General features: G+C 47.9%; 1 protein-coding gene and 1 pseudogene across 6 annotated transcripts in view; both read right to left on the bottom strand.

The window, feature by feature from the left end:
• BCAS3 (BCAS3 microtubule associated cell migration factor) overlaps positions 1-22676 on the bottom strand; it is a 613911-nt gene that overhangs the window by 59635 nt on the left and 531600 nt on the right. The gene's annotated exons all lie outside the window — the stretch shown is intronic.
• LOC129403330 (protein transport protein Sec61 subunit gamma-like) lies at positions 16776-18822 on the bottom strand (annotated as a pseudogene).

Raw genomic sequence — 22676 nt, 5'->3', positions numbered from 1 at the left:
CTTCTGGGTGTTCAATTCCCAGAGCAGCTGTGGGCTTGAGTTTTGTCATGGGACAGAGAAGGAGCTGGGCTGGTCAGAACACGGAGTTCCCATTCAACTCCAGCACGTGTGAGGCGACATAGGAAAGAGGGGTGCTCAACCTGATGGGAAGGATGAGCCTGAGTACTCGGTGTGTTAAGTGCTCTAACAGAGGCAGCCAGAGTTCCCTGGGCATGCAGAGGAAGGAGGTCCGAGCCTAATCCAGCTGGAAGCGAAGGCGAACGCGATGGAGACCCCACACATGTCACAGTCGCGCCCGAGTCCTGACAATGAACGATCATTTTCCTCCAGGGACAATGTACAAATGAGAAAGGAAAAAGCAATTTGGGAACACAGAAACCAAGAGCCAACCCACCCCCAGAAGGGCCAAGGGCCTCGTGGGTGAGTCGGGCAGCCTGCCTTGGACAGCGTGCAAACAACAGAGCCGGCTTCCTGGGAATTCTGCACAGGAGTGATGGATCGGCCGACTCCTGTAGGGAAGAGGTCTCCTAAGGAAATGGAGAATCACCTTGTGACAGAGATGACATATGGAGGCCAGGGGGGTGGGTGTTTGCTCACCAGTTCCCTCTTCAGATCAATCTTCCCTGCATATCCTTGAGAACATTTTGAGATCATTTTGAGAACATTTAAAAAGATTAAAAAGCTTTTTTTTTTTTTGAGCCACATCTGGTGATGCTGGGAATAGAACCCGGGGTCAGCAGCATGCAAGACAAGTTCTTTACTCACTGTACTATTTCTATGGCCCTAAAAATATTACCTAAAAACACTTAATATCAGCTCATTATCTCTTCCAAATCCATTTTCCCAAAGTAGGAAGACTTAGGCTTGTGTGAAGTGGCTTCACTTCACAGTGGGGGAAAATTAAAATCCTGAGGTAGATTAGGGATTGGGAGGTCCCCAACACCCTTGAGAGATAGTGTTAGAGCTGAGGTTGGCACCAGGACTGCAAATCCCTTTGGTCACTCTTTTAGTCTAATACTTAGGTCTACATTTTAGTGGAGCACTCTGCCTGGAGTGAGATTTCAGTGGAAAAAAATAATCAAAATGGGTTATAAATGAGTCCTTCCCCTGGGGAAGTTTGGGCTCAAGACAAAAAGGTCTTCTCATCTTTAAAAGACTCCCTCTTTTGTGAAGTGAACAATCTGGCCCATGGTCTTCAGCTGTCTAAAGCATTGCTGGTTACAGCAAACTTCCCATGTGATGCTAAATCCATGTGACCATTATCCTTCTGCCTTGTTTTTTCTTTACCAACTGCTTAGCAGCTCAATCAAATTAATTGTGGTGCTTTCAAAAGCTATCAAAATAGACCCAACTCTCCCTGAAAAGAAGGAAGGCGCCTTGTTTCCAGGGAAAGATGTAAAGTCCCCACGCTAGGAGACTCAAGCAGATATTCATTGCATGACAAATCCCCTCATTCTCCCAGAATCTCCTTTTTTTCCCCCACTTTGGAGAGGCTTAAAAATATCAACACCAAATAATGAGACTATATTCTCAGCTCCTTTCTTGCCAAATTTTATTTTCAGCCTTGAGTAGTAACTGGGAGCTCTTTATGACCAAGGACAAAACAACAAGAGGCTGGAAAACCCTCATTAAAAAATGAACCAACACAACTCATTTGTTTGACATGCAGTGACTGGAGGCCGGAGGGAGGGGAAAGAAAGGAGAGCAGGAGGCAGAACAAGGCCACGTTCTTGGCCAAGCCTCAGGGCTGAAGATCCTCCCGGCCTAGTCATGGCCAAGTGACAACCTCACTCCTCAGACGACAGCAGAAAAGTTTCGAGGATGTAAGCCAGTGGGGCCTCACCAAGAGCCATGAGACAAACAACTAGCCCTTTCCTCCGAATTGCTCAGGTTGGCAGCTATTCTAAACCAGAACCTTCTAGATTTAGGCACCTTCCCACAGAGCAAGTCTCTAATATTTGCGTGGGCTCTTTAATGAGCAAAGGGCCTTCACACCTGGCTCTGGCCCCCAAATAATAACCTGAGGCATGAGTGGGAATTGGGGCGATTATCTACATACACTTCTGGATGAAGAAACAAAACTGAAGCTTAGAGAGCAAATCATTTGCCAAGGTCATACAGACCTCAAGACCTGAAATCCAGTCCTCTGGGGCTCGTCCTGCTCTGCCCTCCCCCTCCCCCTGCCGCAGTGTGGGCTGGAATGGAGGAGAGGCCAGATGGAGTCTCTGAGTCTAGAGCAGCCGCAAGGAGCAAGCTCTGGTTGTTCTTCCCCGGACTTGGGCCAGTAGGAAGAATTCCTCATGACAGGGTCCAAATGCTGACCGAAGAGACCACACTCAGCAAAATTCCCAGAAGCAAATGGGCCTCATGGTCCACAGGGCTGTCCACGTGGCCATGGTAGGGAAGGTTTGTCTGCCCACAACCTCCTAAGTTTTCAGCCAAGGGGCCTGTGTTCTTTTTAATTTTTTTTTGGGGGGGGTCACACCCAGTAATGCTCAGGGGTTACTCCTGGCTCTGTACTCAGGAATTACTCCTGGTGGTGCTTGGGGGACTATCTGGGATGCCGGGGATAGAACTTGGGTTGGCTGCATGCACGGCAAACGCCCAACCTTTTGTACTATATTGCTCTGGTCCCAGGGTCCTCTGTTCTTGCTCCTGTACTTCCTCCTGTCCAAGGCCCACCATACTCTTTTGGTTTTGTTTTTTGGGTCCTACCCAGTGGTGCTCATGGCTAACTTCTGGCTCTGTGCTCAGGGATCATTCCTTTCAGAACTTAGGGAACCACATGAGATTCTGGGGACTGAACCCAGGTCAGCATTGTGCAAGCAAGTACCCAATCTTCTGTACTATCTCCCAAACCTGTAACTATACTCTTTGGAAATGGAGACCATGATATTCCAGGAAACCAGAGGGTAGATGGGTAAAGGGAGATGGGGAGAATCCATCTCTTAACATCTTTCTTCCTTAGCGTTGGGCTTTTGGGACACTGTGTTTTGGGCTCCAGGGGTTAGTAAGGTGTGGCTATTTCATTTCAAGTCATTTATCCAGAGAAGTGGAGACTTGAAGAGACCATTCCAAAAAAAAAAATGATCCAATAAGAAGGGCTGGGCATTCCTAGTTATATTTGTAAAGCTTATTAGAAAAAAGAAAAGGAGGCCTAAGGACACTCAAAGAAGGATTCAGAAGATCATTCTAGGCTGAGTTTCACTAATACCTACATAACATAGGAAAAATATTACACTCTCTGGGATCACTTTTGAAAAAAATCCATAAAATGAGGGGCCAGAGAGATAGTACAAGGATTAAATGCTTATCTTTCATGTGTCCAACCCCGGTTCAATCCCGAGCACCACAGAGTTTCGTGAGCACTGCTGGGTCTGACTATCCCGATGGTAAACCCAGGCAGCCCAGGCAACACAGAACCTGAGAAACACCACATGCTCCGGTCTTCACACTTAAACCACCAGTCCTTGTGATAGAGAGTTACCAGGAGGGCCCCTGGATCTCTTGAGTGACGTTTTGGAGACCTCCCACCCCCTACAAATCTGAAAAATGAATTAATAATAGTACTAATCAATTCATTCCTTAGTCTGTATCTCAGGATGCACTAAGCATCATTAGACAATGTAGAAGGGAGCACTTTATAAATGTCAGGTCATTATACATGTGAGCTATTATTATTATGACTTAAGAGCTTATTATACATGTTTCAGGCAGAGTGAAGAAAATCTCCTTGCCCAACTAAGAAAACATATTAAATATCCAAAGCAAATATTAGAATACGTCTAATTGTACCCTCTGGAGGCCATCACTAATGCAGGTAAGTGTTCTTGACTTAAAGAAAGTGAAGGAGAACTAGATTAGAGAAACACCTCACAGGGATTGGGGAGATGGCTCAAATGCTGGCCCCAGGCTGGGTGTGTGGAAGGCTTAGAGTTTGTTGCTGGAAATGCATGGTCTCTTGAGCATCGCACCAACAGTATTCTTTGAGCACCTGTGGGGTGGCCCCCGTTCAAGAGATTCTTGTCAAATATTTTCCTTACCAGTGTTCCCTGGTTGAGAGTCCTAAGGACAAGGGAGAGATTCAAGTCCTGTGGTTTGTAATGTTGCTGTCTAGGAAAAGATGGTCCAAGGGAGAAATAAAAACCAGATTCAGGGGCCAGAGAAATAGTACAGAGGTTAAGGCACTTGACTTGCCCATGGTTGACCCAGCTTTGATCCCTGGTACTGCACATGGTTCCTTGAGCACCACGAGGAGTGATCTCTGAGCACTACTAGGTATGTCCCCACCCTCTAAGGCCACCTCCACTTAAAAAACTTAAAAAATGGATTTTGGAGTTAAAAAGCTCTGTACTCAAATTCTGGCTCTGTCAATTACAGGCTATACTGGGTGATTTAGTTAAAACCTTTCTGAGCCTCAGTTCCTACACTTAAAAATAATGGCAAAAACAAACAAACAAACAAACAAACAAAACACTTGTGTAGATTTGCTACGAGGATTTACCATTCTGAAGACAAGTGACTGGCTCAGAGCAGATGTTCACCGCAAGTAACCATGCCTATGTGTTACTTCACACAGCTCCCAAAATACCCTAGAGTCCTAGTAGCTCTCTGAAGATGGAATGGAAAAAAATGATCTAAAGACAACAGAATAGCAGAATTACGAGCGGTGTTGCTCAGGACCAGTAAACCAGCCTCTCCTTTCTCATCTGTAACTCACAGAAGAATATTGTACTAGCTAAAGACTACACAAGACAAGACTCTAAAATGGCAAGCATATAATAAGAGATCAATACATCCTGGTTATTGGTTATAATGCTTTCTCAATCCATTCCTTATTTCATTTTTTCCCCCTGCGATGTCCCTCTTAGGAATCATAAACACATATATGACTCATCCTGGCCATTCGTTCACTGATTGTTGTTTCTGTCTGCTGACAAGGCAAGGTATAGGGATAGGAAAGAGGTCAGTCCCTCTCTTCTGCCCATACCCACCAGGTAGACAGGCAGAAGAGACACTTTGGTTTTACTTCTTTGGTTAAATATCTAAAGCCTTAGGGGGCTGTGCCAAACAGCTTTAGTGTAGCAGGAGTAACTGTATTTCAGAATGTTCTAGAAAGGGAGACAGCAAAGGCACAGGCGTGGCTTGACTCAGCTGGTTCCCATCTGTCCCTCATTTCCTACTCCTGCGGTGGCTATCCTCAGCTCTTTGTACCTCTGGGCTGCCACACGGCTCTCAAAGCTGATCCAGAAACACCTTTCTTGTCTCAATTCCCCACTGGCTGACTCCATCATCTTGCTACAGCCTGTATCTTTGGACTGGCTTTCATATCTAGCATTTTTAGAAATATTGTAGTTGGCTTTAAAAATATGACTTTTTGCTACTGGAAGAACAAAAGATGGAATAACTGTAAAAAACATCGACTTCTGCCTTTGGAAAATTCTTCATAATAAGCATGTAGCAAAACAGACTGTTCACTGAAAAATGAGATTATATGGAAAAGCCTACGACCACAGATACTGCTTCTTATTTTGATGGAATTATAGCTAATTAGTCTAAAGGCTATAAAAGAGTTGCAGAACTGAACTACAGAGGGGCAAAAATTACTTTAGTCAATGTCGAAATGACAACCCATCAACAATTTGTGGCTTATTAAAGGGGGAAAAAACCCAACAATATCTTGAACAGACCTACATGACCTGGCAAACTTTTAGATTCAATATTGTGCTCTCCTGTCACAATGAAAAGCTTCTACAGCGCATCAAGCACATTTATAAGAATATGATCAATACATTTGACAGATTATTTAATTATGGTCTTTCGTGACAGAGACAGTATGAAAACCCAGTGTCAACATTCTGACAGTAAAATAGACAAAAATTATTCCTCAAACTAATCCCTGTAGAACTTTATTTATTTATTTATTTTTGCTTTTGGGGTCACACCTGGCTCTGCATAGGGGCTACTCCTGGCTCTGCACTCAGGAATTATCCCTGGTGGTGCTCAGGGGACCATATGGGATGCTGGGAATCGAACCCGGGTCGGCCGCGTGCAAGACAAACACCCTACCCGCTGTGCTATCGCTCCAGCCCCCCTGTAGAACTTTAAATGCTCAACTCGGACCAGAGTTCTGAGTTCTAAGGTTTCCTGAATCTGATGGAGTTGGATGCATGGAGTGTCACAACACCAATATCCTGCTACTATATTAGGAGCTAAGCTCTTTGGAGAGATGAAGTTCAAACAGAATCACCCTGCGTTCTCAACATATCACAAGCATTCCCAGATCCTGGCTGACTTCAGACTGTGTCTATAGAGAAGTTCTATGGAGAGAGGGAGGCTGAAGCCAGTGTTAGGAAGATGCATATTCTCTGAATCTTGGATTGGCATCCTTGGGAGAGGGGGTGAAGCAGGTGCAAGGGCTGAAAAGACCCTCTCAGTCAAACCCATCATTTCACAGCACAGGACAAGGAGGATCAGAGAGGAGGAAGGACTTGCCCAAGGCCACTGTCGCTCTTTGGAAGGTCAGATTCAGAGCCCAGTTCCCTGAGGCGTGGCCGAGAGACCCATGTCTGCCACAGCAGGAGGGAGAGCCACGGGATGGGGGAAGGGGTCAGTGGTGGCTATTATCATACCAGGAGGAGGAATGCGCGCTTTGGCAAGGGCCAAGAGAAATTAAAGTTAACATTTAACATTATGGGACTAACTTCAAAGGCACTCCAGCTGGACTCGAATAAAGGGAGATGAAACTGCTAACATGAGCAGAATGCTGCAGGTGGGCAAGTCTGGCTGTAAATAGCGCCCATCCTCAGAGCAGGGGGCGCCTCAGAACCCCACACAAGGCTGCTGCCTTGCCACAGGGTGGGGGAGAAACATGGAAAATAACCTTTCATCTATTCGTGGTTGAGCACGTCACTCAGTCAGTCAACCCTTGTTAATGCCACAGACTACTTCAGAAATGGCTACGTGGGTCATGCGGGGCCCGGGGAGGGTGTGGCTGCTGAGAGCTGCATGGGCAGGAGATGGTGCTGCTTGGTGGGCAATAAGAGAGACTCACTTTGCCACAATAACAGGAAAGGGAAAGGGAAGATGACCACTGCTCTGGGAGTACCAAGGAGTACTGGGCTGGACAGTGCGTAGCCAGGAGCCTGAGAAGGGGGGTCCAAGGTAGATAGGTCAGTGAGTGCTGGCATCTCTACCTGAACTTCCAATAAGGAGCCCAGGGCTAGCAGACAGCCTGCCTTGCCTGGACCGATTCCTGGCACTACAGGGCCTGAGTAGCACCGCATTCTCAGGCCCTACCACTGAACCTGGTGACCCAGAAGTTCTTGAGCCCCTGAGAACTGACCGCCCCCACCCACCCCCCGCCCCCAGGGTGTCCTTAGCAGTTTCTGTCTACAGACAACACCTAAAATGCAAGACTGGTGGCACACCGCAGGGAAATGATAGCTGACATGCCTCAAGCCAGTGTCCTGAATCCCGGTATGATGGTGGAAGAGAGAAGGGACTTCCTTTTCCCCACACTGTCTAGGTCTGGCATTCAGGCTTACAGCACTGTCATGGTGAAGCCATGCCGCCCGGCTCTGTAACCATCCTCTTCCCTATCAGCCTCAGCTCCACTTCCACCTCCCAGGTTGCCTCTGAGTGGGTGGGAGTGGGATGAGTCAGTATCAGGCTCCCTTTGGCAGACTCCTGGCTAGGGGGTCATTAGGTACTGCTGTGCCTCTAATAACGGGGCTTGTGTGCTCACCACACAGACAGACCCCTTCATTTGGGCACTGGGGTCCTCCCTGCCTGGGTCAGTGGCAACAGGCAGTGGTACGGAACCAGAATGGTGCTTCACCCTGTCAGCTGCCACTCTCTTGCCCCAACCAAAGGTGCCTTGCTGAATTCTCAGCATGCACCTGGAGACCACTGCCAGCTGCCTCTCACGCTGCTCTAGCTCCGACCTCTGCACATGCCTTTTCCTCCAGCTCCCATCTCACCCAACTGCCAGGATCAGTTCCTCCCTGGGCCACCCAGATGAACGCCAGCAATTGCTGATCTCAATAGGCCAAATTCAGCAGAGGTCCACAAACAAGTAGGTATCTGAGACAGGCTTTTGCTGTAATTAAAATAACACTATCAGTAGAGGAATGAATGGAAGAGTAAATGCCCGTGACTGAGTAGGAAGAATTGCTTTTATGGTATTTGGTGGCAAGCAATTAGATAGGGTATCCCTTGGCAGCTCTGGGAAAGACTGTCACCCTCTCACTGGCCCATCAGCTTTGCTCCAAAGCCAGGGAAGGTGGCAGGAAGACACAAACTGATGTTTCTTAAAAAACAAACAAACAAACAAACAACCAAACAACCAAATAGGCAGCAAAATGTACAAATCGGTCAAGTACCCGGGGGACAAAAATCTAAATATAACCACATATAAGGGAGAAATACTGTAAACAGAGAGAAGAACACAGTCTTGGGAAATCTGAAATTTTTAGTAACAAAAAGCTGGGATCGCATTTTTCATAGGACATCTCACTCGCCTTAGAATCGCTGGAGTCTTAAACCCCTATCAGGAGGGCCTGGGAGCACCAGGAGCTCATGTGAGAGAAGAACTGTGGGTCCAAACCCGCAGCTCATGGAAGGACTGGCAGAGCCCCAGTTCAGCTCCTGGCACCACGCAATCGAGTGCCTGAGAAATTCCTCAGGGGAAAAGAACGAAACGCAATTTCAGTTGAAACTGTTCATTGAATAAACCTAAATGGCGGGAAATGGTGTCCCACTACCCTGAGGAATCTGTCCCCCTGGACACATGTTCTCGCATGGAAGGAAGCCCGAGAAAGTGTTGGCCTAAGACAAGGAGGAGCTGCAGGACTCGGAGCCCCAGGATGCTCTTCCTAGTGGATTCACCTCCTCTTATTTCTTACTCCGACTTTTTCCTTCCTCCCTTGCCCTCTTTTCTTCTCTACACTACGGACAGTTCTGTGAGTCTGTCCTCACTACCTGGGAGTGACATTTTAGGTCCCACCTAGATCTCCAAGTCAGCACAGACTCACGAGCACCCGCTGCCCATGGCTTACTGCCGTGAGCCCCGAGAATCCCAATGAAAAGAGTCCCCCAACCGCCCCCACTTCTTACGAACTTAAAGAACTAGAGAAACAGGTGGGCGATGGTGGGAGAGTTAGTATTAGCCATGGGAGCCTCCGAGTAGCAGGCGGGGCCTCTTATGGGGGACTCTTGAGAAAGGCAGGGACCACGTGGCAGACAAAAGCCGAGAAGGGAGGAGGGAGAGGTGAGCCAGGAGCTGAGCAGATTTTGGGGGGGGGGAGGTCAGGGACGTGAAGGTGACCAGTAGGAGCAAAGTCTAAGGATATGAAACAGGGGTTTGGGAACCTCAAGCCATTTGGTCTTGTGAGGATCTGGGGGAAGCAGTGAGGCAGCGTCTGGCAAAGGCTCTGGATCAGCAGGAATTCTCGGGACTCACTGGCCCTGCCTCCTCTGCCATGAGCCAGCACCCCCTTCCCCCCACCACCGCCTCTCTGAGAGCAGCGCATAGGCATAGCGATGGGTGAGGGGGCAGGTTCCAGGCGGCTGTGCAGGCCCTTCCCGGACCTCTAAACAGGGCCTGGAGGCAGTGATGTGCGTGAGGGCAGGAGGGCAGTACCGCTGGAATGTTTGGGAGAGGATGAAAGACTTTTTCCAAGCAGATCGTTCCTCGAATGGGCGAAGAAGCGTTCCAATACCAGACAAGAACTGTCATGGCTAACAGTGCTCAGACCTGGAATCCTGTGTTGGTGGCTGGAGTCCACGCCACTTCCCAAAGTGACCTGGGGCCCCGGCAGATCTGGGAAGAGCAAGAGCCACTCCCAGGCTGCAATTTATTGGTCCAGCCTATCAGGTTAGCCAGCCGAAATAACGAGGGGGCAGGCCAGCTGTTGGAGGCAATTAGGTAACATTTTTCATTGAGGAGACCACACAACTGAGAGGAGAGGATAGAGAGATAAGGCCCATGTTTTGATTTACTGAGTCTCTGCTGCAGATAAAGCCCGGCTTTTTTGGAATCCTTCAGGCAATTACTATTTTCAGGCTTGGCAAGAACTCGAGTCTGAAAGTAACGATGGGGCTTGTCTTGGCAAGATGCAAAGTCACTGGAGTTGTAGGTTGTCCCGGGCGGTGGGAGAGGGGAGTCGGTGGCAGCAGGAAGCCAGGAACCCGGGTAGCCATCAGGCGGGAGCACAGAGGAGGCCAATATTGCTGCCTCCACAACATGTTCTTAGAGAGGGAATGTGGTCAGAGGGTGAGGGCCCAGGTCTGCTCGCCGGCATTCTGTGGTTCCCTTCCTGGCATCTGTTCTGGCCCATTCTGAGGGCACTGCCTATGCTTCCTGCCTCAGTCCACTTTCCCATAAAAGAGCAGGAGGGCCGAGGCACGCATGTGCTGGGGTGGGGGTGGGGGTGTCTAGGAAGGGAAACGGTGTGGCCGGCAGGTTGCCAAATGGTGTGGGTGGTGTATGGTGGGGGCAGTGGGATATGGGATAATCATGGTCATCAGATGGTCTCAGCTTCATCTTTTCACGGTCACTAACCTAGCCGGCAAGGCAACTCTGGTCAGGTCCTGCCTGGTCAGAGCATTCACCCAGGGAGCTGGCCTGGCCAAGCTGATCTCTAAGGACGCTGCTAGTCCTGATATTCGACTCTTGCGAGGACGCCCAACAGGGGAGCTTGCTGGGCCGAAGGCAAGTTTTTCTCTGAATGGGAAGGAGAAAAATCCGTGTGCTGCCAGCTGACATCCCCCCGCAAGGTCCCGGAGCCAGCACTAAGTATGGGGCGGGGAGAGCCGGGCCGTCTGAGGAGACAGCAGGCCCGCGTGTGGTCACTGGCGACACACTATTGAAACATCTCGCGCTCGACTTCTTCCACTTAATTGGGAGCTTGCCTTTCCAGTTGTATATTTTTATCCTGCGCCCTGGAACCCAAACCATTAGGTCTGCAGCCAAGGGCTGCTTCTTGTTTAATCGTTAACTGCCTCAGCACTGCGGGGCTCGGCCCCCGCCGGAAAGGCCTCATCCAGATGCTGCACCTCTGTAGGGCTCCAGGAGAAGGCAGAGCTGGAAGAGGATTCGAGGCCTGTCCTCCAACTCTGGAAATAAATCCCCTCTGCTGTCTGGCCCCCACAAATCCCCATTCAGCTGGGCCTCTCCTGGAGGGAGGCGCGGGGTGGGGGCGGAGGGTATTTGGGTAACAAAATGCTTTAGATCAGCAATTCTTTTCTACTCTTACCCACTTCTCACCGAGGAGCCAACTGGGATATTCCTTAGGCTCCACTTTCTGTGTCTGAAATGTGGTTGGAAACGAATATTCCAGATGTTTCCTCATATTTTAAGTGGAACCGCAGATTAAGCTTCCTGTAGGAAGGCCTGTGGCACGGTGGAAGGAGGACAGTCTTTGGAGTGGGACGGGTGTCTGCATCGGGGCTTCACTTTTTACAACGGCAATGCCTGGAGAAAGGAACGACTTTGGGGGGCCTTCCGTTTCCTCCCCCATGAAAGTAACTCCCGGGCAGTGACCTCCCTGAGAAGAAAGATGGACTTGTCCACCGTGACGAAGTTAGGTCCAACACAGAGATTTCTCAAAGAACACAAACTGAACTGGGGAGTTAAAGACCTTGTGGGAGTTTAGTGAGATCAACAGGTTTGAGCTGTGAGGTGCCGTGCCTTGGAAAGCACAGATGCTCTAGTATGCAGCGCCTGGAGACACACTTCTCCCATGTATGTGATGGGGATACTCTGAGAACACAAGTCCATTTAAAGAATCCAGAGGACGGCGTGTGGCAGAAAAGAACGGACACTGTGAGAGTGATTTAAGCTATTGCCAAAGCTCCCCCTGGAACAGGAGAAGATGCCCATCAGAGACAAAGCCACGATGTCACACAGCAGAGGAGGTCCTTCGGGTCAAACCAATAGCTTCTTGGTTGCAGGGTCTTCCCAGGAGATTCATGGAACTGGACCCCGACCGATGTCCGAGGGCCCATGGTACACTAGAGCATTGTTCCAGGGCAGAAACAACTCAGAACAAAACGATGAGTGGGATTTTCCTTCCATTGGCCACAATACATATGTTTGTTCAAGAAAAAAAAAAAGTTGGAGTGAGAAGACACGAACGTCTGCTGCTAAAGAAAAGCCTGTTTGTGCCAGCTACAGTGGTGAAACTGTTCCGGGAATTCATCTTGAAAGTCCAATGACCCCATCAGCGTGACCAAGGTCTGTGTCATTCTGGGCGAGCCAACACTCTTGCCTCTCGGTATCAGCTGTGAGTGACACCAGGTACCTGCCTAGTGGAGGACTGACACCTGCTGGCTTGGCAAGCCTCTCTGGGCTGACACCACCTTTCTCTTTGTTCTCTTCCACTGCCTTGCACAGCACTGTCTGAGGGGTACCTTGACACACAGCAGATGACCGTGACAGCAGAACCTCAGGTTTGGATTTGCACCCAATGCTCGGAAAAAGGTGTATTAGTGAGAACACTGGGTTAGCCTCTCGTAATAATGATGATGAACCCACATTTGAACAGCAAGAGAGTCTTCTTTGGGTTAGGGAGATAGCTCATGGGGTGAAATGCATGCCCGGCATGCCCAGGGCCCTATTTCAATCCATGGTACCTCATGGCCTCCTTTGTACAATGGGGTGGAACCCTGGTGTGGCCCCCCAAAACATACAAACAACAAAATCTGCCTGCTCTGTTTCCAACAGAACCCCCAGAAACCATAATCATCTAGAGGGGTATAGGTCCAGTGAGGCTGAGCTGTGGAGTGTCCTATTTTTCCAAATACTTGACGAAAATATGTATCTTACTGCCACTGGGAGCAAAATGGCCACTAGACTGGCCCAATCAGCTGGCTCGAGCCTGTCCTTCCTTGCCACAGGCCTCTCCATGATTCCACCCCACAAGCCCCCTAAGTATGTGATCAACCAAGACACACCCAACAGCTTACCTTGTGCCCCGAGATGATGGCAACATGCCCGGCACCCCAGCCAGCCACCCCCCACCCATCCCAGGCTGAGGGTAGAGGTCTGGAGTGGCTGAGGAAACTGAGCTTCCCCAGGGGCACGGGGAAGCCCCTATTCTTGGACTCGCAATAAGAATGTGAAACCAGAAAAATAATGAATCTTGTAAACATGGGATGCCAAGTTCCCTTCCCTAGGTACCGAGGAGTTCTTCAAGTTGCCAAAAAGTTAGTACACAGTGATTTCTCCAAATAATAGACAACATTTTCTCAATAGGGATTTAAGAAACATACCTGTTTTTTTTTTTTTTTTAAACAAACCAAATAGGTTGACTAGAGGGCCCATATTTGAACTCTGAGGGTACAACTCCATCTGCCACCACTGATTCAGTCTTGGAGAGGAGCCCTCATTTGGACTCTCCCTCTCGGAAATGGGGAGGTTAGAGATTCTCAAAAGAAAATTTACTTTAAATAAGCATCTTAAGACATAAGATGTATGTAATGATATGGAAGCAAATTAGCCTCTGCATGGTATGATCTCAAAATTTGTAGCTACATATACATCACATTTATGTACATTTCACAATCTGTGAAAGTCACGATTAGAAGAGTTAACCAAGCCAACCTTCCATGACATCTGCTCATTTGCTGTCATGTTTTATTTTGGGTGTGGTGATCAGGCAGTATTTTAAGTCTTCTAAACATATCCAACTAGTTTGTTTGTTTGGGGGCCACACTTGGTAATGCCCAGCTGTTATACCTGCCTCTGCACTCAGGGATCACCCCAGGCAGTGCTCAGGGGACCATATGGAATGTCAGGGATCAAACCCAGGTCGGCTGTGTACAAGGCAAGTGTTCTTACCCACTGGAAGATCTCTCTGGCCCCACCTACCAACTTCTTGAATCCTCAAAACAATCTTGGGATACAGATTAACTACTTTAGGAATGAAGAAATGGAGGCACAGAGAGGTTAAGGAACTTGGCTAAGGTAACACAACCAGTGAAAGACAGATTGTCCTATAAAATGCTCGAGTCCATGTTTTTATCTCCCGAGTCACTAATGTCCTGAAATAGCTTCAGAAGAATGATGGAACGCAGCACTTCTTTTTATGCTAATTATTGTTCTCTTTTCCTCCCTATCCCCAACTCCCTAACAAAATTCAAGTTCTAGTTCTCGCATAGTATTTGCACTATGATTATATGTCTGTACAGAGCTAGACGGGGCGCTCTTGGAGGGCAGGGTTTTGGAAGGCGGTTCAGTATGTCTCTTAAATTTTGGTTCACAGCCTAACTGAGGGGAAAGAACTGTCTCTGGAAGATTCATATGCAAGCCAGAAAGAGACTTGAGAGTCCTTCAGATGGTGTCATTCTCATTATTCAAAAGACCCTTCAAATACAGTGTGTGGGTCCAAGACATGGCCATTCAAGCATGTAAATGCAGAGGAGGGGAGCAAGGCAGAGCCTTGGGAATCCGGGAGAAGGAACACAAGGCCTCTCCTTTGATTCGCTTACCCAGCAAACCCATGACAAGTCCCACGGAAAAAAGAGAGCCAGATCCAGGCTCACTAACCCCTGAATTCTTGTATTTATGATTATTAATGACTGGAAGGGCTGGAGCGATAGCACAGCGGGTAGGGCGCTTGCCTTGCACACAGCCAACCTGGGTTCGATTCCTCCGCCCCTCCCAGAGAGACCAGCAAGTGATCGAGAGTATCTAGCCAGCACGGCAGAGCCTGGCAAGCTACCCGTGGCGTATTCGATATGCCAAAACCAGTAACAAGTCTCACAATGGAGACGTTACTGGTGCCCGCCCGAACAAATTGATGAGCAATGGGATGACAGTGACAGTGACAATGACTGGAAAGGCAATTATGATTCTTGCCACATGGCCAGGAAGTGACTTTCTTAAGGGAAAGATGCAGTGGTAGCCTCGATACAGAAGCTTGTATAAAGAAAATGGCTTTAAGATGAAATCTTTTCCTTACTTTTATGTCTTCACTTCTGCTGCGACGCTCCCTAACACTCAAGTCTTTCCTTCATAAACTGCCACGTGATTTTGTCGGCTGCCCTTCGCCAGGGTGAGACCATTCATGAGGAGGCTCTGGGTCTCTCCTTTGTTATCCTTGTCCTTCAACAGGTCACCACTTTACCACCATGGTTACTTCGCAGTCAGAAAGCATTTATTGCATATGGGGGCGGGGAGTGTCCTCCTCTTAAGCCCCAAAGTCTGCCGTGTGCCTGACTGTGTGCTGAAGGGAGGACAGCTGCCCTTCAGGAAGAGGAGGTGGGGCTGGAGAGATAGCACAGCGGGTAGGGCATTTGCCTTGCACGCGGCCGACCCGGGTTCAAATCCCAGCATCCCATATGGTCCCCTGAGCATGGCCAGGGGTAATTCCTGAGTGCAGAGCCAGGAGTAACCCCTGTGCATCGCCAGGTATGACCCAAAAACCAAAAAAAAAAAAAAAAAGAAGAAGAGGAGGTGACCATTCTCTGAGATAGCAGTGTCTGGAGAAACATCACAGGAAAGTTCCATGCCATGGAAGAGGCTGGGAAGCAGAGAGACATAAGGCAGGGCAGTGTAGCCCCTCTGACACCTACTACACCTCCAATGAGGGCAGAGAGGGAGGGAGAGAGGGAGAGAGGAAGGGAGAGAGAGAGGGGAAGTGGGAGAGAGAGAGAGAGAGAGAGAGAGAGAGAGAGAGAGAGAGAGAGAGTGCTATGGGGTGGTGGTGGGGGTGTTGCAATTTAACCCTCCTTGGAGTCAAGAATCTGGGGTTGCCAAAAGGAAATAGGACTAAAAACCTTAAGAGGATGTGAGAGACAGGCCCTTGGCGTCTCAGCAGGAGGAGTCCCCGCCAGATAGAGGGGACACATCCAGGCCTCCCCCAGCCCACTTTGCCTTTGGTACATAAACCCTGTAAGTACAATGTTGCCAGATTCCAGTACATAAAAAAGTAGCTGAAAAAAACTCAAACCATAAATAATGCCAAGTAATAAAGGAGGTGAATGTTTCTGTTATTAGATTCTTTCATTGTATAAATCTGTTTAATAAGCTGGCTAGGAATCACTGATAGAAAACAGACTTAGTATGGTGTTACAGACCAACCCGTTCTAAGAGGCCAGTGGGGGAACATGCGCCAAGTTATATTTTTCTGTTCTTAACCAATGCGACTTAAAATGTAATTGTTGTTTCCTTGCTCAAAAATGGAAAATGTCTTTTGAGGCCGTGCTTGGAGGGAGCAGAAGGCATGCTCAGATCACAGAGCACCCCTCCCTCCCCTCCCCAGAGTCCGTCTTTGAAGGCACTTTGCCTTATTTATAGATCTCGATGCTTTTTGTCTTACTCACCATGAGGGGCTGGGGTCTGCCTATGACTCCTACTTTTCAGAGTCCTATTTCTCAACATTTATGTGTGTGTTTAGAAAAAAAACCCCATCCAAATATCCTCCTTTTGACCCAAGAGCCATGGCAACGACTTTGGCTAAAGAAATTCAAGGGGGGGGGGCGAGGGCGTGAGGAGGGGTGGGGGTGGGCTTGAAGGGATGGGGGAGGGTGTGGATGGAATGGAAGTCTCTGGGGTCACATTCATCTTCCAACACTATGGTTTCTAACGGCTTGTTGATGTTTTTCAGGGGTTGGTTACTATCATCGTGATGGGCTGTAAAATGAAATGCTATAAACTAGCTGAGGGCTTGAGGAGAAATATTTGCCAAATGGCATAAACAACAACACCGGGAGTCCCCACATCCTCAGCCACACTCACAGGACTTGGCGGATCGTACCCGCACGGCTGTTTACAGCTCTTCAAGGCCGGCATAAACTCCACCGCGGCCAGCCTGCTTGCTGACCCCGGTTCCCAGGTCCCCTTTTAGGAGGCCCACACACAGCTAAATAGATAAAACAGAAGGTAATTGGATGAAATAGGTTATTTATCTGCCCAATTTAATTAGCGTTTGGAAAATTTAAGTCTCCACCTAAAGGTACATCACTTGGAGCCGCTCTTGAGGCTGTGTTCCATCTGCAAGTATCAAGTGTTGCTTTATGCCTTATAGATAGGTCCTCTGGGTGCTTCCTCCACCTCCCCCGACTCCACCCAAATTAGCTCAAAGTTTGAATGAAGTTCATTTAAATAGGTCATTTCTCAAAGAATGGACTATGCAGACCCTTCTAGAACACTGTTTGCATGGGAAAAGGGAGTGAACACAGAGCTCATGGACATGTGATTGGTAGCTTCCTGGCCGGAGAGACAGTACAGCGAGTAGGGCACTTGTCCTGCATACGGCTGACCCCAACACCACATATGGTCCCCTGAGTATTGCTGGGAGTGATCCCTGAGCTTAGAGCCAAGAGGAAACCATGAGCACTGCCAGGTGTGGCCTGAAAACCAAGAAAAATTTAAAAGAATTTTTTAAAAAAGGAAAGAAACTGGCGGCCTCTCTGTACTCTGGGAATTTCACAGTACTTTTTGTTTCTGAACACTGACTTTTGGAGGTGGGGGAGGGGGTGTGGTCAAAATCCCCCTGAGGAAAACTAGGATTATTATACAGCAGATGCTAAACAGACCTTGGCGATTTAAAGTTGGTGGACTGATGGGTTAAAGGAAGGAGATGGAGCATCGCAGGATACTTAGAGCCACTGGGAATGCCTGGGAGGAGAACAAGGGTGGGTTAGAGTCTTTTTTGAGACCAGTCTCCAGGAACTTGGGAAAGTGTTGGCAGAAGGCAGGGGTCCCGGGAAAAACTGCAGGCAGCATCTGTTACACCACAAGCAAACTACAGACAGGAAGATGTTCTCCTGGGAACAGTCCCAGAGGAGTGACGGGACTAAGGGAAACGGCAGTGACTGTGCCATGGGGTGGGGACAGGAGCCCAAGCAGCAAGTGCCAACCTGTGCTCCATGCCACACTCTATTCTCACTCCATCCTTTTTCTTTAACTCTGTGCCCCAAGGGGAAATGCAGCAAAGGATCATTGGGAAGGACCCTCTGATGAGCACTGACAGACTTGCAAGAAAATCTCAGAAGTGATGGGGAAAAACTGGCCCACGGCGCTGATGTCAAAATGATTAAGAGACCTGGAGTTTTTCAAAAGATCTGAGACCAGAAAATAACTAAGTTAGAAATAATCCTCCTAATCAAGCCTGGGGAAAATGACTCAGTGATGAAAACAGTGAAGCTCTATGGGTTTTTGTTAAAAAAAAATATTAAAGAGAAGGGCTTCTTGAATTATCACTAAAAAGTAACATTTGTTGATATTGATTATGTTCTACTTCTTAGAGTGGTGGTTTTATTTAATTTTTTTTAACAGAGTAAAAGAAAGTTTACTTTGAAATTAATTTAGAAATAGAAAATACCTTGGGAAAAAAAAGGAAAAACACAAAATATATAGGCAAATTTTTACTCCATTTTTTTGGGGGAGGGGCAGGGCCCACACGCAGTGATACTCAGGGTTAACTCCTGGCTCTGCACATGAAATGACTTATGGTGGTGCTCTGGGGACTAAACGGGACATTGGGGATTGAATACAGGTTGGCCTCGTGCAAAATAAACGCCCTACCCTCTATACTATTGCTCTGCCCCCAAATTTTCACATCTTCACCAATCCCCAAGATAAAGAACATTCTTCTGTAAAGGTACTCAGACACCAACAATGATGATATTAATACGGATATGGATCAATTTTACCAAAAAGCCAATATATTTGCATTGTTGGCAATCTTACTGATGTTGCCATGGCAACTTTCTGAAATTCTCTTCTATTAGGATTGGTGCATCTTACAACCAGGTGAACTAAGTCCTTCACAAATGCCAACTTCGCTCAACAAACTGTACTACCTGATCCATGATGTCTGTAACCAAACTGGGATGCTAGGGACATGTCGCACTACTTGTTTCCATTTTAAACCCAAACCAAACAGGCTAATCTATGATAGCTGTATTTAAGACTGAAGTCTGACTATTAAATCATATAATCTAGTTTCTATTTTACTGCCAAATTACTTTAATTGCCATTAGTGTCCAGAAGGAGACAACAAAAGCATCCAACAAAAGCAAATCAAAGTTCCATACAGACATTACGCTCTGCATCTTAAGAGTTCAGGTGCAGACACCGAAAGAATAGACCCAAGGTCAAAGAATTGCCAAGAGGTGGGCCCAGCCCCTGGGGGAAACACCTTTTCCCCACCCTTTACTTTCCTAAGTTCAGGACTGCAGCTTTATCAGGTTCCCATTCATGACTGATAACTGGAACTAAGTTCTAAGGTGCCTGAAGTCTCCTAAGACAGAAATCACTTCACAGAAATCACTTCACATCTGATTAAGGCCAGGGAGTACAAGTACCATGAAGCAAGGGGTTCACAGAAACCCCTGAGATCGTTCACACACACCGACCTTGAGGATGATCTCATTTTCATTGCACAACAAGCTCTTTCCTGCGGGACTGAGACAGAAGAGAGCAAAGTCCAGCACCACTGTTGGTCTAAGCATGTCACTAACATATGTCCCTCTGTTCAGCTCAGTGAGTTTTAGGAATGTTTAATGGAAGCAGAGGGGGTTCAAGTGTCCACAGTAAAGGGGCAAAGACAAATCTGCATGCAGGGAGGTCAACCTTTCAAAGCTCATGCTCCTAGTAAGACAGGCTACTGGGAGTATGGCTGAGCCAGGTACTTTTCTCACCCCACCTGCCCCCCTGCCTGCCCTCCTTCCCCCCATAATGACTGATGCCTGCCGCACCCTCCATTCCACCCTGAGGAGGAAGAATAGAACCCCCAATTGAAGAGCTGAGTCAGAGCTCTGCTGACTCTCTTTTGTTTGGGGGATACACCTGGTGGTGCTCAGGGCTTATTCCTGGCTCTGTGGTCATCTATCACTCCGTGTGGCCTGGGGATCATATGAGGTGCTGAGATAAAACCAGGAATGGCCTGTGCAAGGCAAATGCCCTGTCTCTGTACTATAGTTTTGGGCCCAGTGTTCCGCTGACTTATCATTATCCATTTTGTACTTCTATCAAGCCTGACATATCTTCTCATCCACTGACCAAGACCCACCTTCCAGTTTCAGAGGATCGAGGCCCTATAAAAATGGTAATCTTTCCAACAAAGCATGCATCCTTCTATCTTAATATGAGCAAAGCTTTAAAAAAGGCTTGGAAAGGAAAGTGGAAAGAATTGGAGGGTGTTGGGTAAGTGAAAGAGGCTTATTGGAAGTTTAATAACCTTGAACATGTCCACCTGTGCTGGGATAGAAGCGTGTAAGCTCAGGGGAGAAGGCCGGCCTGTCTTCCTTCTTCACTTCCTCCCTACCTCACTTCCACCCTATCCCTCTCCCTCTCCCGCTCCCTCTCCATCTCCCCTCCTTTCCCTCTCTCCCTTTCTTTCTTTTTTTTGTTTTTTTGCTTTTTGGGTCACACCCAGCAATGCTCAGGGGTTACTCCTGGCTTTGCACTCAGGAATTACTCCTGGCAGTGCTTGAGGGACCATATGGGATGCCGGGGATCGAACCCGGGTCGGCCACGTGCAAGGCAAATGCCCTACCTGCTGTGCTATCACTCCGGCCCCTCTCCCTTCCTTTCTTCCTTCCTGAAGCAACATATATATGTTTTCAGTTTTATTCCATCGATTTGACTGAAAATGGAAGAAGAAAAAGTGAGAGCTGCATCTTAGTAAGACTAATATGGGGGAACTAAAGAAATTTTGCTGACTGTGAAACAACCCAAAGCAGGAAGTGGTCAGAAGTGCTGGTATACAGGCAGGAAACAGCCTCAAGAAAGGTTTTGCAGATTGCACTAGGAGCATGGGCTTTTGCTATGGACAAAGAGGGAGCTCCTGGCTTTGGACAAAGCAAAAACACAGGATAGGTAAGTTCAGGCCAAAGTGAAGGGAGGAAGATCAGAGAATAACGATAATTTGACAATGAGCGAGGTGATATTATTAGAACAGAAAAGGAATTAGAATACATTTAAGAAATCCAATGGATGCAGCACTGTTCACAATAGCCAAAATATGGAACAACCCGAGTGCCCTAAAACAGATGACTGGCTAAAGAAACTTTGGTACATCTACACAATGGAATACTATGCAGCTGTTAGGAGAGATGAAGTCATGAAATTTGCTTATAAATGGATAAACATGGAAAGTATCATGCTAAGTGAAATGAGTCAGAAATAGAGGGACAGACATAGAGGGACTGCACTCATTTGTGGAGTGTAGGGTAGCATCACATGAGGCTGACACCCAAGGACTGTAGATACTAGGGCCAGGGGGACTGCCCCATAGCTGGAAGACCACTTCATGAGCAGAGGGGAGAAGGCAGATGGAATAGAGAAGGGATCACTAAGAAAATGATGGCTAGAGGAACCAGTTGGGATGGGAGATGCATGCCGAAAGTAGATAATGGACCAAACATGATGACCTCTCAGTGTCTGTGTTGCAAACTATAATGCCCCAAAGTAGAGAGAGAGAGTATGGGGAATATTGTCTGCCTTAGAGGCAGGGGGAGGGTGGGAAAGGGGGGTATACCCGGGATATTGGTGGTAGGGAATGTGCACTGGTGGAGGGATGGGTGTTTGATCATTGTGAGATTGTAACCTAAACATGAAAGTTATAACTATCTCACGGTGATTCAATAAAATTTTAAAAAATTAAAAAAAAGAAATCCAATGGAAAGAAATCAGCAGGAATTGGTTACTTGTTTGCACGCAGAGATGAAGGAGAAGGGGAAGCAGTGGGGATGACTCTGGTGAGTGGTGGTCAAGAATAGCATTTTGGGGAGTGGAGCACAGTCAGGGTGGGGTTGGTTACGAAAACTCTGGCTACACCTCTTCCAGTCATCCAGTAAGTATTACTAAGCACCTACTAAGTGCCAGAAACAGAACTTGGCATTAGGGTCAGAAATGATAATTATTTTTGTGTGTGGGGGGTGCTGGTTCAGGGGTTTGCACAATCAGAGGAGAGATAGAAATATGAGGAGAAAATGACAGCAGCATGGCAGTGCTCAATGGGGAGAACAAAAGAGGTTTGGAAACACTGATTCTGTGTTGTACCCCGCAGAGCAGAGACGGGCCATGGAGAGCCTAAGCGCCACCATGTTCCTGGCCCGACTCCTGCGGGCTGGTCACTCCCCACAGTCTCCACTCCCTTCAGAGAAGTCAAGGACAATGATGAGAGATGACAGCAGGAGGAACAAGCACCCAAGTCCAATTAACAACAGGTGGGGAGGCTGTCAGTTCAAATTGCCATCCTGGAAGGCAGCAGAGGAGGCCACTCGGGCTCAGCGCTCAAACTCTTAAACCTCCCGCACCGATTGCTCAGAGAAGCCCATGTGTTCCTTGTCACCCACTGGATGTTTCTCTGGCAGTTCAGAAGTTGCAGGCTGCTGCTGTGTCCCCACACATAGGCACTTGTTTACATTCTTTCCCCACGCTCAGAGATGAGGGACTCATTTTTCCTTTTATTTCCTTTATTTTGGCAGATCAGTACGTGCCCACAAACGAGGCCTTCTGGCCGAGTGTGCACCTCTGGTTCTCCGTCCAGGCCTCTGAATTTTGTCTCCCTCAGATGACTTTCAAGTGAGATCTGGAAAACTGACACTATCCCCAGCCTTGCTGCTTCAGCGGAGCTGGCTCACACGGCCCCGTGGCTCCATGCCTGCTGACCCCACAGCTGGGCGAGCCTGTACCTTTCGTGGCCAGCCGGTGAACC

Source organism: Sorex araneus, chromosome 3 (assembly GCF_027595985.1).
Source record: "Sorex araneus isolate mSorAra2 chromosome 3, mSorAra2.pri, whole genome shotgun sequence".
Taxonomy (NCBI): Eukaryota; Metazoa; Chordata; class Mammalia; order Eulipotyphla; family Soricidae; genus Sorex; species Sorex araneus.
The sequence above is the reverse complement of the archived record's forward strand: the minus strand, read 5'-3'. Positions and strand labels throughout refer to the sequence as shown.